This window comes from Gopherus flavomarginatus, chromosome 8 (assembly GCF_025201925.1).
Source record: "Gopherus flavomarginatus isolate rGopFla2 chromosome 8, rGopFla2.mat.asm, whole genome shotgun sequence".
In the NCBI taxonomy this organism is placed as follows: domain Eukaryota; kingdom Metazoa; phylum Chordata; order Testudines; family Testudinidae; genus Gopherus; species Gopherus flavomarginatus.
The window spans coordinates 90,747,779-90,767,334 of NC_066624.1; positions in this window are offsets into that span (position 1 = coordinate 90,747,779).

Below are 19,556 nucleotides of genomic sequence, written 5' to 3' on the forward strand. Positions count from 1 at the left end.
TCACAGGCAACTCTGGGCAAAACATTTGACTGTAAACTGCCCCAATGATGAGTACACTTATATTATTTCATAGATTTAAAGAGATTTTGTGCAGGGTTTGAAGTTGTCCTGACAGATAAAATGTTATATATTAGCCTAATATTTTAGCAAATTCCATATTAATAAACCTACTTTCTAACCATTCTAATGATTATTTTTGCATCAAAAGCATTGCTTAGATTCCACTTAAATTACTGTCATGCCACACTAATATTCTTTGACACTTTGAGAGTAACTGCTTACTTCCAGAGGCCAAACCCTGAAGTCCAGACTCAGTCAAAACTCCTGATGAAGTCAATGGGAGATTTTCCCTGAGTAAAGACTAAAAAGCTAACGGATTGTGCCCGTAGCCTCCAGAAAACAGACACTGTCTGAGAGTTGTAGCCATCCAATCATAGGGTGTGCATGTGGAGCTGTTTGGCAGCCTTGTTTAGCAGCAATAAACAAATCTCATTATTAGTCTGTAGTGCTTGAAATAGCTCATCTGCATCACAAAAGAGAACATCTGCTATGTACCTAGGTCCAGTACAGTTAATAAAGTAAATCAGAAATAGAAAAAGTTGGCATACTCAATTTCTTTCTGACTGATTTCATTTTCGAGAGTGTTCTAGCATGCTCATCCTTAACTGAAACAAAAGCCATTGTCAGTACATACAATGTAGTCCTTTATGGGCTCAGCAAATTTTCCCTATCATTAATGCATGAATTGCAATTTTAACTAGTCAGTTTTGTATATATATTTTGGGGATCAGGTTACATATTTTAATTATCCAGCTGCATAGTTTGCTGATCAAGCTGCATATCTCATTAACTTGGAATAATAGATTTCCACCCACATTGTTACCTAGGTATAGTGCTTCACTAATTGAGCTGCGTGCTTTATAAACTGTGCTAATTGAGCTGCATAACTCAGTTGCTGGGTTCTTATGTACTGTACTGAGCTGATCTAACTTCACTGAGTAGTTGAATTTGTACCATTTGAGCTGCATGCTTTACAAATTGAGTACTTTACTAGTTCAGCTGCATTCTTCACTTTTTGGATTGTTACATACTTTTCCATCCTTAATGTACTGACATGGGTTGAAACATGTACCAAAGACCACTTGCCTTAAGCAAAGACCTTTAGGCCATGGCTACACTGGAGAGTTGCAGCGCTGGTGATGGGGTTACAGCGCTGCAACTCACTCTGTGTCCACACTTGCAAAGCACAGCCAGCGCTGCAACTCCCTGGTTGCAGCGCTGGCTGTACACCTGGTCTGCCTCGGGTGTAGCGATTCCAGTGCTGGTGATGCAGCGCTGGTCATCAAGTGTGGACACCAACAGCACTTTTATTGGCCTCCAGGGTATTAGGAGGTATCCCAGCATATCTTTTCAGCCACTCTGCTCATCGTTTCACACTCCACTGCCCTGGGCTCAGGTGACCCGCCCTTTAAATGCCCCGGGAATTTTAAAAATCCCTGTCCTGTTTGCTCAGCCAGGTGTGGAGTGCAATCATAGACTCATAGACTCATAGACTCCAGGACTGAAAGGGACCTCGAGAGGTCATCGAGTCCAGTCCCCTGCCCTCATGGCAGGACCAAATATTGTCTAGACCATCCCTAATAGACATTTATCTAACCTACTCTTAAATATCTCCAGAGATGGAGATTCCACAACTTCCCTAGGCAATCTATTCCAGTGTTTAACAACCCTGACAGTTAGGAACTTTTTCCTAATGTCCAACCTAAATCTCCCTTGCTGCAGTTTAAGCCCATTGCTTCTTGTTCTATCATTGGAGGCTAAGGTGAACACGTTTTCTCCCTCCTCCTGATGACACCCTTTTAGATACCTGAAAACTGCTATCATGTCCCCTCTCAGTCTTCTCTTTTCCAAACTAAACAAACCCAATTCCTTCAATCAATCAATCAATCAATCAATCAGTGACCATGCCTCCACGCCCCAAACGAGCCCCAGCATGGAACACTTCCGAGCTGCAGGACCTCATCAGTGTTTGGGGTGAGGAAGCTGTGCAAGCACAGCTGTGCTCCAGCCGCAGAAATTATGATACCTATGGGCAGATATCAAAGTCCTTGCTGCTAAGGGGCCATGAACGGGACGCATTGCAGTGCAGGGTAAAAGTAAAGGAGCTGCGGAGTGCCTATTGCAAAGCCCGTGAGGGAAACCGCCACTCAGGAGCTGCCCCCACGACCTGCTGTTTTTACAAGAAGCTGGATGCAATACTTCGATGTGACCCCACTGCCAATCCGAGGAGCACGATGGAGAGTTCAGAGCAGGGAGAAGTGGGGGAGGTTGTAGAGGAAGCCGAGAGTGAGGCTACTGGGGTGGAGGGAGACACCCCAGAGTCCCAGGAAGCATGCAGCCAGGAGCTCTTCTCAAGCCAGGAGGAGGCTAGCCAGTTGCAGCAGCTGGAACTTGTTGGTGAAGAAGAAGCAGAGGAGTATGTTCCCGGTAAGCAGATTTTATTTTTAGGATGGAAATGTTTTGGGAGAGGAGGGTGGGGGTAATGGCTGCCTGCCTGCATGCCTAAATGTGGAATAGCCCATTGATTTGGTCTATCACGTCTCTGTAATCGGCCTCGGTAATCTCTTGAAAAGTTGCAGCCAGAGCGTGGGCAATGTGCTTATGCAAGTTTATAGGGAGAGCCACAGTGGTCCTTGTCCCGGTCAGGCTAACTCATCCGCGCCACTGTGCCGCAAGGGGTGGGGGGACCATTGCTGCACACAGGCAAGCTGCATAGGGACCAGGGCGGAATCCACATTGCTGTAGAAGATCCTCCCTCTCTTGCCAGGTAACACGCAGCAGTGATATATCTGGCAGTAGAAAATCCTGTTGAGAATGTAGGGATAGTGTTCAGTGCAGGTCCCTGCTCTCTGCTTTCCTCCGTGCAGGTCCCCAGGTCCCTGCCCTCTGCTTTCCCCAGTGCAGGTCCCTGCTCTCTGCTTTCCCCAGTTCAGGTCCCCAGGTCCTTGCTCTCTGCTTTCCCCAGTTCAGGTCCCCAGGTCCCTGCCCTCTGCTTTCCCCAGTGCAGGTCCCTGCTCTCTGCTTTCCCCAGTTCAGGTCCCCAGGTCCCTGCTCTCTGCTTTCCCCAGTTCAGGTCCCGAGATCCCTGCTCTCTGCTTTCCCCAGTGCAGGTCCCTGCTCTCTGCTTTCCCCAGTGCACAGAAACCCCAGTGAGCCCTCAGGCAGTTCCCCTTCCCAGGTGAAGTCGCGGCAGAAACAGTCACCCCATTGCTCGACATGCCTTCACTGCTCTGGCCTCTCTGTGCTATGTTAGGTATGTGGGAATGATGCTACAAAAAGTCTACAAACTCCTTCACTGTGATAATAAACAATGTAGCCTCTGTAGTAAATGTTTCTATTTATGTTTTTTTAAGTGACCTTGAATAATCCAGCACTATCATCGCCTGCCCGACGGTTACAGAACTTGAGGAAAAATCCTAGAAAATCAAAGGAAGATTTGATCAAAGCAGTTATGAATCAGTACGCCAGAGAGAGTAAGAAGATGCAGGAATGGAGAGAGAAAATGCATAAGTGGAGGCAAACACAAAGCAGGAGAAAGGAATTGGCTACCAAGAAAAACACGAAGCAGCTGATAAGCCTCCTGGCTCGACGGACTGACTGTATGCAGTCTCTCGTAGCCATGCAGGCAGATCTGTACCGTGGTAACCCACACCCCTCCCAAAGCTCTCTCTCTTGTTCCCCAGTATTTGCACAAAACACCTTTCTCCAGCAGCCTGTTTCTTACCACCTCCAGCTGCCCCCAACACCTGTACGATCACCTACCAGCCCTGATAACTACAACCCTTACCCTATGCACTCAACCCCCATCACAATGCAGCATAGTAATCCTGAAATGCAGCAGGCTTTGAACAGCAATCCAAGCAGGACATATTCATACCTCTGAATGTACAGTCCACCACCCTATCCCCCTGCCCTTTTATGTACTGTATTTTGAATAAATGATTTCTTGGCTTATAAAACATTTTTTATTATTGAAGAAAGTGATAAATACTGTACCCCAAGGGAAAAACGGGCACAGCAAAAGCACCAAACATTACTATTGGCTTTCAGCCTCAAATTGCTCCCTTAAGGCATCCCTAATCCTTGAAGCCCTTTGCTGGGCCTCTCTAGTAGCCCTGCTCTCTGGCTGTGCAAATTCAGCCTCTAGGCGTCGAACCTCGGAGGCCCATTCTTCACTGAATCTTTCACCCTTCCTTTCACAAATATTATGGAGGGTACAGCACGCGGATATAACAGTGGAGATGCTGCTTTCCCCCAAATCTAGCTTCCCGTAGAGACACCTCCAGCGCGCCTTTAAACGGCCAAAAGCACACTCCACAGTCATTCTGCACCGGCTCAGCCTGTAGTTGAACCGGTCCTTGCTCCTGTCAAGCTTCCCTGTATACGGTTTCATGAGCCGTGGCATTAAGGAGTAAGCGCAGGGCCGGTGCAACCATTTAGGCGAACTAGGCGGTTGCCTAGGGCTCCAAGATTTGAGGGCGCCAAAAAGCGGCGCCCTCAAAAAATTTTTTAAATGGTTGCAGCCGCTGCTGCTGGAGAGGCAGTCTGAGCTGCCCGCGTCAGCAGCTGCCTGCAGCGGGCAGCCCAGGGCGCCCCCGTCAGGGAGCTGCCGCGGCAGCCCGGCAGCCCAGGGTGCCCCCGGGATCAGCGCGCCGCCGCGGCAGCCCGGGGCGCCCCCCGGGTCAGGGCGGCAGCCCGGCAGCCCGGGGCGCCCTCTGGGGTCAGGGCGCCGGCGCGGCAGCCCGGGGCGCCCTCTGGGGTCAGGGCACCGGCGCGGCAGCCCGGCAGCCCGGGGCACCCCTGGGGTCAGGACGCAGCCGCGGCAGCCCGGCAGCCCAGGGCGCCCCCGGGATCAGTGCGCCGCCGCTGCAGCCCAAGGCACCCCCCAGGTCAGCACGCCGCCGCGCAGCAGCCCAGGGCACCTCCAGGGTCAGGACGCAGCCGCGGCTGCCCAGGTTGCCCCCCGGGTCAGGGAGCCGCTGCGGCAGCCCGGCAGCCCAGGGCGCCCCCGGGGTCAGGACGCAGCCACGGCAGCCCAGGGCGCCCCCGGGGTCAGGGTGGCAGCCCGGCAGCCCAGGGCGCCCTCCGGGGTCAGGACGCAGCCCCGGCAGCCCAGGGCGCCCCCGTGGTCAGGGAGCCACTGGCAGCCCAGCAGCCCAGGGCGCCCCCCGGGTCAGGGAGCCGCTGTGGCAGCCCGGCAGCCCAGGGCACCCCTGGCAGCCCAGAGGTTCAGGCTGACGGCGGCTGCGCTGACCCAGGGGAATCCCTGAGCTGCAGGCAGAGGCTCAGAATCCCTCTCCCTCCCAGAGCAGGGGCTCCAGCCTCTGCAATTTTTCTCGTTGCCTGGCGCGGGTGCCGGCGGCTGGGCAGAGCTGCGCAGCTCTGCTTAGGGCACGTGGCAGGTGCCCTGTGACAGGGGTGCAACACCAGGGCTTCACTTCTGGAGGAAAGCAGGGGCTGCCCCCTGGCTCAGCCTCCACGTCAGCCCCAGCGAGGGGCACGGAGAAGAAAAAAGCCTCAGCAGTGGTCTGCTGGAGCGGAGGAAGAAAGAGGACCCTAGTGCTCATGCATTGGGCAAGGTAAGCAAGTGCCTCCCCATGGGTCAGCCTCAGGTGCCTGTGCTCCTGCCCCCTTGGTCCTTAGCTGGTCCCTGCTCCTGCTCCTCTTGTGACTGGACAGCTGGAGAGAACAGCAGCCTGCAGAGCTGAGCTGCCCCAGTGCCCCCAGGCACCCCCCTGACCCCATCCTCCCCACAGCCCTGACCCCCAGCTCCGAGCCTAGTCCTTCTGAGCTGGAAACCCCCTCGACCTCATCCCCCCACAGCCCTTACCCCCAGCTCCGAGCCCAGTCCCTCTGAGCTGGAAACCCCCTTGACCTCATTCCCCCCACAGCCCTGACCCCCAGCTCTGAGCCCAGTCCCTCTGAGCTGGAAACCCCCTGACCCCATCCCCCCAACAGCCCTGACCCCCAGCTCTGAGCCCAGCCCCTCTAAGCTGGCATTTGGGGGTGGGGGCGCAAGATGGAATTTTCGCCCAGGGCGCAAAATATCCTTGCACCGGCCCTGGGTAAGCGGGGTCTCCAAGGATCACAGTGGGCATTTCGACGTCCCCTACTGTGATCTTGCGGTCTGGGAAAAAAGTCCCAGCCATCAGCTTCCTGAACAGGGCACTGTTCCGAAAGATGCATGCATCATGCACCTTTCCAGGCCATCCTGAGTTAATGTCAGTGAAATGCCCACGGTGATCCACAAGTGCTTGGAGAACCACAGAGAAATACCCCTTGCGATTAATGTACTCAGATGCCAGGTGGGGTGGTGCCAGAATAGGAATATGCGTCCCATTTATTGCCCCTCCACAGTTAGGGAAACCCATTTGTGCAAAGCCATCCACAATGTCCTGCACGTTCCCCAGAGTCACAGTTCTTCTTAGCAGGGTGCGATTAATGGCTGTGCAAACTTGCATCAACACTATTCCAACGGTCAACTTTCCCACTCCAAACTGGTTCACCACCAATCGGTAGCTGTCTGGAGTTGCCAGCTTCCAGACTGCAATAGCCTCCCGCTTCTCCACTGACAGGGCAGCTCTCAATCTCGTGTCCCTGCGCCTCAGGGTAGGGGCGAGCTCAGCACACAGTCCCATGAAAGTGGCTTTTCTCATCCGAAAGTTCTGCAGCCACTGCTCGTCATCCCAGGCTTGCAGGACGATGTGATCCCACCACTCAGTGCTCGTTTCCCGAGCCCAAAGGCGGCGTTCCACGGTGCTGAGCACGTCCGTTACTGCCACAAGCAATTTAGTGTCTTGCACATCAGGCGAATCAATATCATCGTCGGACTCCTCACTGTCACTTTGGAGCTGAAGAATAGCTCCACTGCCTTGCATGATGTGCTGGCAACAATCATCAGCAAGGTCCTCAGCAGCTCGGGCTCCATTTGTAACAGAAATCGCGCTGCAGACTCACAATGCCGCCAAACTGCTTGGAATGTGTAGCAAAGCACCATGGGGCATTGGAACAGGAAGCGGAAAGACCCGCACCCTTCCGTCCCCTTCCCACAAGTCACAGGGCCAAAATGGGATGAGGTGCTCTGTGGGATAGCTGCCCACAATGCACCACTCCCAACAGCGCTGCAAATGCTGCAAATGTGGCCACACTGCAGCGCTGGTAGCTGTCAGTGTGGCCACACTGCAGCGCTGGCCCTACACAGCTGTACGAACACAGCTGTAACTCCCAGCGCTGCACAAATGTAAGTGTAGCCATACCCTTAGACTGGTATCCAGTAAAAACTGATTCAACCTTTGCTGGCTCCTTGTGTGGAAGCTTAAGAGCAATTTCAGTGTAATACATAGGGCAGTTGTTCCCAAATTGTGGTCCATGGAGAACTATGTGCTCACATGGCACTGATTCCATCTCCTTCAACAGGTGCTTAAGCTTTTCTCTGTGAAGAAGAACAAGCACCTGGAAACAAGGAGCTAGATACCAGCCTATATAGGTAACTAAAAAATCCTGATGCTCTCAGTTACATGGATGTAAAGGCTCCATCTGTTGGGGGCTGTGGTTATTACAGAGCAGGAATTCAGCAAATGAGCTGTCTGGGCCAAAGATTGTCTCATCTGTTTTTGAACAGCACCCAGCACAATAGTCTCATTCTGTTTAGAGCCTTTAAATACTACCATAATGTAAGTAATTAATGATAAGAATTGCCCTCCAGAACTGGTGGTACCAACCATACAGGATATTAAGATAAATGTATAAATATCAATATTACAGAAGTAACAATACAGTAATTTTGCTAACTTTTTCAACTGATAGGGAGGAGAGAGAAAAGCAATAAGTGTCTATAACATCCTATGCAAGCATATGTGTCTTTCTCTCTGTCCTTCCACAACCATCCTCTTCTGGATACAATGTCTAAAAGTGTGTGAAATAATTGCTCTCTGCTGATTAAACAATTAAATATTTAATTTAAATTTACATGCTATAGTAGTGGTGTCTAAAACATGAGTTCACATTGCCCTGGAGTGACAGTCTATCCTGGATATAATGCCTAATTATTAAGCTGCAGACTCATAGACTCATAGACTCCAGGACTGGAAGGGACCTCGAGAGGTCATTGAGTCCAGTCCCCTGCCCTCACTAGAGAGCAAAATGATCTCACAATTTGGAGATGCCCCTGCAAGACAGTAGCTCTCTAGCCCCTTGCGGGTGCAGTTACTAGTGTACTATGCAAGTATTAATGTTTCGCATAGCACAGCTGGCAGACAGTAGTTTTCAAACAGACAGAATGATAATTTAGGGCAAAGTTCTTCTCAAAACTAGATATGTAACAGCATGCACTTGAGCCAGGGAGTTCCACTGATCTCAGTAGGAATTGTGCATATGGAACAAACACGCATTACCAATTACTATTCATGTAGCTCTACAGGGGAGCATGGTGTTTTAAAGACAAATAAGAAGAAAATTTCTTCCCTGAAGAATTATAATTTAAGTTAGAGCATCAAAAACAAATTATGGTAACATTTACTTAGTGGTTCAAGGAAGGCAGACATTAAAAAATAAAGGGAGAAGAAAAATCTCTCTTGAGGGGAAATTATTTACATGAATTCAGATTAGATGCAATGTGACTATGTAGCTTCCTTTCTGATACAGATTTTTGCTTGCTAGTTTTGCAGTAGAAGACTTCAGTACAGATAAAAAATCCTCCGTGTTTTGAGGATTGTGTCATTAGTTATTAATTATTATTATTATTATGGAGGCACAGTCGTGACTTGCTAGCTAAGGGTGCATTAATATTCTATTTTAAGCCTTATTTTGACATCATCCCGTCTAACTTTTGATTTGAGTAAAAAAAAAATTTGAATGTAACTGTATGGAATATAGGTTAGGAGAACAAGTTTTACAGACAGTTCCATAATCCTAGGCTACCTAGTTTTCACACACAATTTAATCATAAACTGGCACTTTACAAAAGGTTATTATAGTATTTCATTAATTTTTTTCTCTGTTTTCTCAGCCCAGAATACAGATTTAAAACATCTCTCCCCTCCCACTGGTATTTGCATAGCTTGATGTGCACACTCCAGCAATAAGTTACTGAGCTTTAAAAAGAGAGAAATAACAAATTATTATAATTAAGCAGGTCTCTTTTACATGAGCTGCCACTGACCTATAAAGAGATAAATGCCAGTTAATATTCTCTCCCACCTCCTCAATTCTATCCAGAATTGGCCCTAGCTTCACCAGGCTTTCACAATCCCAAAACATCTCCAGTATTTGTTATTCCCTCTTTCCATGCCCTTTTTGCTGCATCCTGGCTAATCCTATCACCTCCATGCCCACCATCCCACCAAAACGTCACACAGCTACTCCAATGCAAATAAGACTCACTGAACTTTCACAATATATTGCAGAGAATCAATTTTTTTCTTGTAAATTAAAAATGTAAACCAATAATCTCTATTATATAAGTCAACATCTGGTCCTTTGTGTTCACAATAGGATTCTGTAGTTCTTTCCCAGAAGGTCTGAATTTATCAAGTACTGAAGCGTACACATTGCATAAAAATCAAGAAATAGCAAATTGAATGTTCACCTTTCATGCTCAGCTCTGCAGTAAAAACTATTCAATTTCATTGTCAAATACATTAGGGAGAAAAAGCATAAAATAAAGATAAATCAGATTAACACTTTCAAAGGTAAACGGTATTTCAACCAAATTTAATCTTACTTTGGCAAAGTACAAACTCATTTCATAACATCTACTGTACATGGGATACTCAGCAGAGTACTAGTTGTAATCATTTTGTAATTGCATTAGGGTGGGGATGTTTTCAGCTAGACTCATGGGGCAATGGAGCAATTTAGATCTGAGGTTAAGAGCTGGAATTCCAGTATTCAGTCCAATTGAGTTTAACCATAAAAGCTGTTTATTCCTTATGCTCAAGCTAGTTTACTCCTCTGCTCTTCACTTAACAGAAAATGACTCTCCATGATTCTTGCTTGTCAAAAAGAACTAGAGTGAAGGAAGAGAGCTGGAAAGGAGATAAAAATTATACAAACTAGAAGCCTGATACTAATAGTTTTCAGGTAAGGTAGTTGGAGATCTTGAATCCCAATCCAGCAAAGCATTTAAAAGTTTAACTATGTGAGTAATAATCCCACTGAATTCTATACTATGCACATGCCTGATCCACTACCCATTGAAATGGACAGGAATATGCCCATAGGCTGCAATGGGTTTTAGACGCACGTGCTTAAAGTTAAGCATGTGTTCAGGTGCTTCACTAGATCAGGACCCTCATGCTCAACTCCTGTCAAGATAAGGCCCCAGGACAGTATAAATAGGGATTATGGCTTAAATTCATTGCTGTCATAACTGGATGCTGCCTCATTGAAGTCAAAGACATGCATTTAATCCACTGACTTTAGTAGGGTTGTACAAGAGAAGCTGGCTCAATATTTTTAGGGTTAAATCTGATGAAACACAGTTTGAACCCCATCTTTAAAGCTCTTTGGGTTAAATTTAGTTTTAAATCCAAATTCTACACTTTTATTAATACTTGCTAGTAGCTCTGCTTGGTCTAATGAGCTTTGCAAACTCTTGCAACTCTGGCAGCAGGTAGTCTAGGTAGAGACGGCAACATCTTCTAAATAATCTTAAATATCAGTTCCATTTTCTCCCACCACATAAATTCAAAACATTTTAATTATAAAAATATCTCTGCCTTTTTACCAGGATTGGAAAAAAGAAGATATCAAAATTATGTTGGCATTACTTCACCTTTAAAAAGTGATAGACCCCATTGTGTATATAATGTCTCTTTGAGGCTGGTAACTACAGCAGCTCTGTTCTGTGCTACCTATACAAAAGTTTACATGTCATGCAAACACAGACAAGATATTTTATTTTTTAATACCAAGGCAACAAAGACATTCATAAATGTTAAATCCTTTGGACTAATGTATAATTCATTCTGTGATGTGACAGTTGAACAAAATTGTATCTATAAATATATAATGTTGTACAGTACTTTTTAAAAACTAGTTTACATTTATAAAATAATTGGCTTTCATTCACCAGATCATCTTCTCCTTATAAATTTTTTTTCAGTGGACATCAGGAATTGCAGTTCATGACTCGAGAGAGACATACATTTTCAAGCCTGAGTAAACTGGCCCTGGTAATGTTTTACCACACCATACATTAAATGTTGTTTTGTTCCCTTTTCCTTTGCAAAATTGGGGAGGGGGGGACGTTGGACACAAACAATGGAATAGCAAAAGAACTGAAAATCTACAGTTACCACTACACTTACCTCTGACATGGGCTGTGAGACCTGGGCATTAGAGCTGTATGGATATTTCTACTAGAATCATCAAAATACTCTAAATATTCCTTGGACTGAGTGTGAACTGTTTCCAGAATCTGTCACTGGCTTGCTCAAATTTTGTTTGGGTTCATGAACTGCTTATAGAGGTATTTTGCTAAATGATTTGCTCTCTTGTTGTCTGTATGTTTATCAGACTACTGTTTGCAATGTAGTTCAAGTTCAATCCTGGTTCTTTGAGGCTGGTCACATATGGAAATTCACATGCTAGAAGTCATAAGGGTCTTGATTTTCTGAAGTGATGAGCACCTACAAATCAAACTGCAGTTAACACAAGCTGCAGATATTCAGCACTTGTGAAAACAAGGCTTGTGGTTCCTATTGGTTGGGCCTTGTGCTCAGAAGGATCAGCCAGTTCTGCAGAAGACATTTTCAATTGATTTCTCAGAGAAAAGTGGGAGGTTGCATTTAAAATTGGACATCATTAAGCAGCTGCAAAACTTGAAAAACAACAATTTCCCCTGATATCTTTATCTGTCCAGCTGTCAATGGCCTATCATCTTCTCTAACTCCCCTCATTCCTGGTCATAATGTCATTATTATTTATACTTTTGCTCACAGAACAATTTAAATCCAGTTTTGCAAGGTGTTTTGTATTTCCCTGAGCTCCAAAGTCTGTAGCTGCATCACTGCTGAAATGCAAACCAGAGTGAATCCATACAAACCCAAACTTTGCCTATGGATTTACAATAGGATTTGATCGTTGGATAATTCAGACTTTAAACCCTGAAAACTGTATTTCACATACTAATTTGTAAATATATTTTAAGTGGAATTTGAAAGAGTGCCAAGACCTGCTGGGCAACACTAAGCATAATAGGCTCTTAATGAGACTTCTATAGGGACAGAGCTTACAGAACTCAGACCCTTTGTGAGGAATGACTGAAGTAATGTCCAAACAGACCAGATATATTAAAAGCAGAGCTGGTAGCCCTGCCTCTAGTTAAGGTTGCCCAACACTTTCCATTAAAAGGCCCTGCATTCATGTGCTTTTGATGTGCCAAACTTAAACTTAAACTTATACAGCAGAATAGAGACAATGGATTTCAGGAAGGCGGATTTTGGTAAGCTCAGAGAGCTGATAGGTAAGGTCCCATGGGAATTAAGACTGAGGGGGAAAACAACTGAGGAAAGTTGGCAGTTTTTCAAAGGGACACTATTAAGGGCCCAAAAGCAAGTTATTCCGATGGTTAGGAAAGATAGAAAATGTGGCAAAAGACCACCTTGGCTTACCCTTGAGATCTTGCGTGACCTACAAAATAAAAAGGTGTCATATAAAAAATGGAAACTAGGTCAGATCACGAAGGATGAATATAGGCAAATAACACAGGAATGCAGAGGCAAGATTAGAAAAGCAAAGGCACAGAATGAACTCAAACTAGCTATGGGAATAAAGGGAAACAAGAAGACTTTTTATCAATACATTAGAAGCAAGAGGAAGACTAAGGACAGGGTAGGCCCACGGCTCAATGAGGAGGGGGAAACAGTAACGGGAGACTTGGAAATGGCAGAGATGCTTAATGACTTCTTTGTTTCGGTCTTCACTGAGAAGTCTGAAGGAATGTCTAGCATAGTGAATGCTTACGGGAAGAGGGTAGGTTTAGAAGAGAAAATAAAAAAAGAGCAAGTAAAAAATCACTTAGAAAAGTTAGATGCCTGCAAGTCACCAGGGCCTGATGAAATGCATCCTAGAATACTCAAGGAGTTAATAGAAGAGGTATCTGAGCCTCTAGCTATTATCTTTGGGAAATCATGGGAGACGGGGGAGATTCCAGAAGACTGGAAGGGGGCAAATATAGTGCCCATCTATAAAAAGGGAAATAAAAACAACCCAGGAAACTACAGACCAGTTAGTTTAACTTCTGTGCCAGGGAAGAAAATGGAGCAGGTAATCAAAGAAATCATCTGCAAACACTTGGAAGGTGGCAAGGTGATAGGGAATAGCCAGCATGGATTTGTGAAGAACAAATCCTGTCAAACTAATCTGATAGCGTTCATTGATAGGATAACGAGCCTTGTGGATAAGGGAGAAGCGGTGGACTTTAATAAGGCATTTGATACGGTCTCGCATGATATTCTTATAGATAAACTAGGAAAGTACAATTTAGATGGGGCTACTATAAGGTGGGTGCATAACTGGCTGGATAACCATACTCAGAGAGTAGTTGTTAATGGCTCTCAATCCTGCTGGAAAGGTATAACAAGTGGGCTTCCGCAGGGGTCTGTTTTGGGACCCGTTCTGTTCAATATCTTCATCAACGATTTAGATGTTGGCATAGAAAGTACGCTTATTAAGTTTGCGGACGATAACAAACTGGGAGGGATTGCAACTGCTTTGGAGGACAGGGTCAAAATTCAAAATGATCTGGACAAATTGGAGAAATGGTCTGAGGTAAACAGGATGAAGTTCAATAAAGATAAATGCAAAGTGCTCCACTTAGGAAGGAACAATCAGTTTCACACATACAGAATGGGAAGAGACTGTCTAGGAAGGAGTATGGCAGAAAGAGATCTAGGGGTCTTAGTAGACCACAACCTTAATATGAGTCAACAGTGTGATACTGTTGCAAAAAAAGCAAACATGATTCTGGGATGCATTAACAGGTGTGTTGTAAACAAGACACGAGAAGTCATTCTTCTGCTTTACTCTGCGCTGATTAGGCCTCAACTGGAGTATTGTGTCCAGTTCTGGGCACCGCATTTCAAGAAAGATGTGGAGAAATTGGAGAGGGTCCAGAGAAGAGCAACAAGAATGATTAAAGGTCTTGAGAACATGACCTATGAAGGAAGGCTGAAGGAATTGGGTTTGTTTAGTTTGGAAAAGAGAAGACTGAGAGGGGACATGATAGCAGTTTTCAGGTATCTAAAAGGGTGTCATCAGGAGGAGGGAGAAAACTTATTCACCTTAGCCTCCAATGATAGAACAAGAAGCAATGGGCTTAAACTGCAGCAAGGGAGATTTAGGTTGGACATTAGGAAAAAGTTCCTAACTGTCAGGGTTGTTAAACACTGGAATAGATTGCCTAGGGAAGTTGTGGAATCTCCATCTCTGGAGATATTTAAGAGTAGGTTAGATAAATGTCTATTAGGGATGGTCTAGACAGTATTTGGTCCTGCCATGAGGGCAGGGGACTGGACTCGATGACCTCTCGAGGTCCCTTCCAGTCCTAGAGTCTATGAGTCTATGAGCTGAAATTTTCCATGCTGTATGTCTGCTTCCAGCTGAATTTTTATTGGAAAATTTCTGCAAAAATTATTCAACCATTTCCAAGAATAAGGTTAGGAAAAAATATACTGTTTGCCCATGTTAAAAATATTCTTACAGCTGATTCACTGAGAAGCTCTAGCAGCTCCATGTTTTGAAGCAGGGCCTTGAAATTTGGTGAGGGGGTCACTTTGGCATCAGGGACATGTCTTTTGTTACCCCCATAAAAATTCACACATTTGGTCAAATTTAAGTCTCTGAAAAAATCTGAATTTGCACATGCTAATTTGAGACTTCTTAGAGTTGGGCAGCTAAATTCTCTAAAAATTCCATCTGTACTGGGAATGCTCCAGCACAAGGCTACAGGGGCTGAGCAAGACTTTCCCAGCAATTGGTCATCCTGGCCACTATAGCACCAGAACTGAGAGCAGGGAGACAGTCTTTCCTGTGTACTGAATGCTCACCATGCTGGTGTCCAGGCAGCCACAGTGGAATACAGCAAAGAAAGGAACAGGTGTAGGAAGGAAGACTGACAGAAGCTGGGGATTGGATAGAAGCAGAGGGGGAGATGGCAGGTGCTAGAGTGAAGGGGGTTAGATAGGAGCAGGTTGGGCACAGCTCAGGGGTGGGGTTGGATAGGAGGAAAGAGACAGGCCCGGGCACAGGGGTCTAACTACTAGAGAATACTCATCTACAGAACCTGGAATTGAGTCCACAATCCTTAGTCTCCACATTCCTCTGCCACCAACAAACACCTGTGAAATCCACTGGCAAAATGTTTATCTCATTTCCCTTCTAGTCTCTGATCTATATACAGGATAACAGCTTACTGCTGCTACCATTTACATGATTTGTTCAAATGGTAGAGATCTGTGCTGTGACTCTGAAGATCTGAGTCCTGCTGATGACCTAATTTGAGGGACTCAATATGGTTCCCTATGATGGAAAAAAATTCAATCTGTTTTTTGTAAAAGATTAAGAAATTACATCAAACAAACAACCTACTCCCCGCCCCCCCCACAATAAAATAACTCTTAAGGTTGCAAAGTCAAGCACTCAAAATTAAGAAATACCAGAATTAAGATTGCATGTGCAGTCTTAATGTGGTCATCTCATGTGTATGCATTATTATACAGTTACATGAACACATATGTTTTTTCCACAAAACCCCAACCTCATTCAGAGCACAGCATGCACAGTGCTCAGGGTGGTATAGTAAAGGAGGCTGTTGTCAGTAGGTCTCTGCCTCATTTGTTCTAGCAGTTGGGAAGGTGTGTAATAAATGAGGCAAAGGATTGAAGGAAGAGAAAGGATGGCTTTATGGTTATGGCTGTTATTGGTTACCTGAAGAATTAGATTCTATCCCTGCACTCTGTCACACAATTTGTATATGATGCTGACTTAACTACTTATGCCAAACCCTTCCCAGATCTATTAAAATGTTCATATCAAAATGGAAAAGGTTTATATTTAATTAATTATGTTTAATCAGGTTAGTATAAAATAATTAAATTCATATGGTAAATAATCCCATGACTTTTTGTGAGAAAGGGCATATAAATATGTTAGTATTATAATACAAACTCAAGAGATTCAAGGCACATGAACATTATGTCATATGCATGTCATTTTGATGGTGAAATGTAAAACTTCCATGGGAACAGTTAATATGCAGATTTTGCATATTAGATCATTTTAGCTTGGAAAATGGTGTCCTGTATCTTTAAAACTCCAATTAAAATCACACCTCCCTTTTTAACTAACTATACTGACACTAGAGATGACCAAAAATTTTTAATTGAAACTTTTTTTGATGGTATATGGCTTTTTGATTGAATGGAAATATTCACCAAAAAAAAGTCCGTTTCATCAAAAAGAATTCAGGGTTTTGCGAAAACTTGAGAATAGATTTTTTTCGGTTGTTGAACACTAAAAAAATCCAGGTTTTGGTTTTTATACCAAAATCCTGAATTTTTCAATAAAAATGCTGATGAAAACAAAAAAGTTTTGTTTCCATCAACATTTTTTGTAGGGGAAAAATGATTTCCTGATCAGCTCTGACGTAAGTAATCATCATATAGGAACGTAGGAAGGATGATACAGTGGCTAGGGTGCTAGCCTAGAATTTAAGAGACCCATGTTCAATAGCGCACCACACAGTCACTTAGTTTCTTGTGCCCCATTTCCCCATCTTTAAAATGGGGATAATAGCATTTCCCTATATCGGAAGGATGTTGTGAAGAAAAAGACAATAAGGCATTCAGCTACAATGGTAATGGGTGCTATATTAGTGCTTTAGGTAATTGTTGTAAGGCACATAAACTATTCCTTCTACAAGTTTAGCTCCTTTTGTACATGTATAAGAAGCTGCCTGCTTTTGCCAGTGAGCAACAGATGAGTCTCATAGACATAAACAGGGGAAATTTACAGTGCCAAGAAAAGTCTGCTCAGCTGCCAAAAACAACAGTGAAATCATTGGTTGAGCAGCAATTATACCAGAACAATAGACCCTAAAGCCTGTCTTTATGCATTTTCCCAACTGCATACTGATTATCCAGGCCACAAACAATATAGAAATAAAGACTCTCTATGAAAATAGAAAGTAAAAGTTTATTTAAAATGCAGGATTTTATATAACACTCTTCCCTATTAAAATATTTTTTTAAATAGTCATCTTTACAATACACCTCATATGAAGCTCCCAGGATTGTACATTAGACTGTTTAGTATCTTGGCTCATAGTCTCTGTGCCATTATTAGAGAAATGCTAAGGTAGCATTTAAGGTAGCCAATAACATGTAAAGTATATCAGACACCACTAAGTATCAGCAATATAAAGTACAGGCTCTAAAGACATCAGAAATGTCACCATAGTATTCAGAGGGCATAGCAACCATGAAAAATCTCAGTACATTTTTATTCCTCTCATTTAGTGGATTCACTGCTTGTGAAAGATGTTAGACTGATAGCCTTGGAAACTGTATCCTCAGGGCAGAGAGAGTACAGCCCAGATCTGGAAAGACCACACCAATCTTATCCCCAGAGTAAATAGGTACAACTTCCTCCTTATACCAAGCCTGATCATCCACCTCTAGGAATGAGAAAGTAGTTCAGTCCCCTTTCCCACTCATTGCTTGGCCTTTCTACTGACACAGCCAGGAAGGGTGCCAGTTAGGACCAATTGTGGTGACGGTGTTTGGAATAGACATCTGTTCTCTGGGAACTGAACTCAGATCATCAAACTATCAGATGTTACAAATTTAATTTTAGTATCCATTGCTCGTCAGGAACAGGCAATGAACTAGAGTACTTGTGGCACCTTAGAAACTAACAAATTTATTGTAGCATAAGCTTTCGTGGGCTACCACTCACTTCATTGGATAAACTCTCCTTATAATGTGTATGGTAACACCCATTGTTTCATGTTCCCTATATATATATATATATATATATATATATATATATATATATATATATATATAATCTTTCTTCTCTATTTTCCACTACATTCATCCGATGAAGTGAGCTGTAGCCCACAAAAGCTTATCCTACAATAAATTTGTTAGTCTCTAAGGTGCCACAAGTACTCCTATTCTTTTTGCAGACAGACTAACATGGCTGCTACTCTGAAACCATCCAATGAACTGTTATTTATGTGTGATGTTACTATTTACCAGATTAGGACAGATGGATGGTATGAAACCAATCTCTCTCTACTAGTGGAGCTGTAACAACTACTCATTGAGCTCACTTGTCTGGGGAAAAATAACCAAATTCCAATTCATTTGCCACATTTTGAGGCCATAGGTTATTTTATGGTATTTTTATGCAGCCATTGAAGTACCACCAGTAATTTGCATGAAGTATGCAGCATTCATGTCCCGATTTAATAAAGCATCCCTGTTCAGAAAAGCATTTGCTTCAGCACTTTTCTTAACCAGAGCCTCAAATAGTTGTAAAAATTGCAGAGTAGTTTCCAGCTTCTCCAGTAAGGCAAAACACTTGTTTCTAGACCTTTAGGTTTGTGAGAGGTTGGACCTTAAACCTGCCACTGGGCCAGGATTTCAAGTTATTTTTAAAAACTGGCAGCTGTTTGAACATGGCTTTGGAATAAGTCACAGTGGAGATGGATTAATGAGCAAAGTGCAAGTGAGGCAGTCAGTGGAGCGTGATAAATGTGATTTATCACATGGGTTTGCAGTTTATCGCCTTGATATCACCATAAACACTATGTGGTAAAATATATATTCCATCCAGCAGAGGGCAGTACTAGAAACCAAACCATTACAAGCTCATTTATGACTAGGTGATAGTTTAAAGTTATTCGGCACACAGAAGTCACGGAGGGACCTACTCTTAGGAATTGTTCAGGGTACAATAAGCACCAAAAAAATAAAATAATAATAATAGTAATAATAATATTCAGGCCTTGGCAGTTGAAAGTGTCTGTCATAAGCCACTGAGTGGAAACCGTTAAGCACAAATCAGCTGGAGATGAAAATCCTTTCTCTTGTCCTCCACAACTAACCAGTAAAAGGCTTATCTCCAATATCCTAATGGTGTCCTACATGGAGCTGAAACTACACAGTGTTCCACGTTACTGGTAGGTACTATTCTGTGTGCGGGTATCTTGACTCAGGGTGTGTACGGGTACCTCTGTGGCAATTGGTATCTGTGTATTAGAGCCGCCCGGGTACTCTAGCGGTGTATGTGTATTTTGTCGCTACATGTGTATTATGAGTCAGTGGATGTGTGTTTTCTATAGGTCTGTTTATGTTGGGTTACAGTGTTTGATGTCAGTGGGTTGGTGTGTGTGTGACAAAGTTCATGGCTGTGGGTGTGTGCCAGTGTCTGAGCACAGCTGTGTGTGTGCATTGTCTGTATGCCAGTTGTCTGTGTTGTGTGGTTCC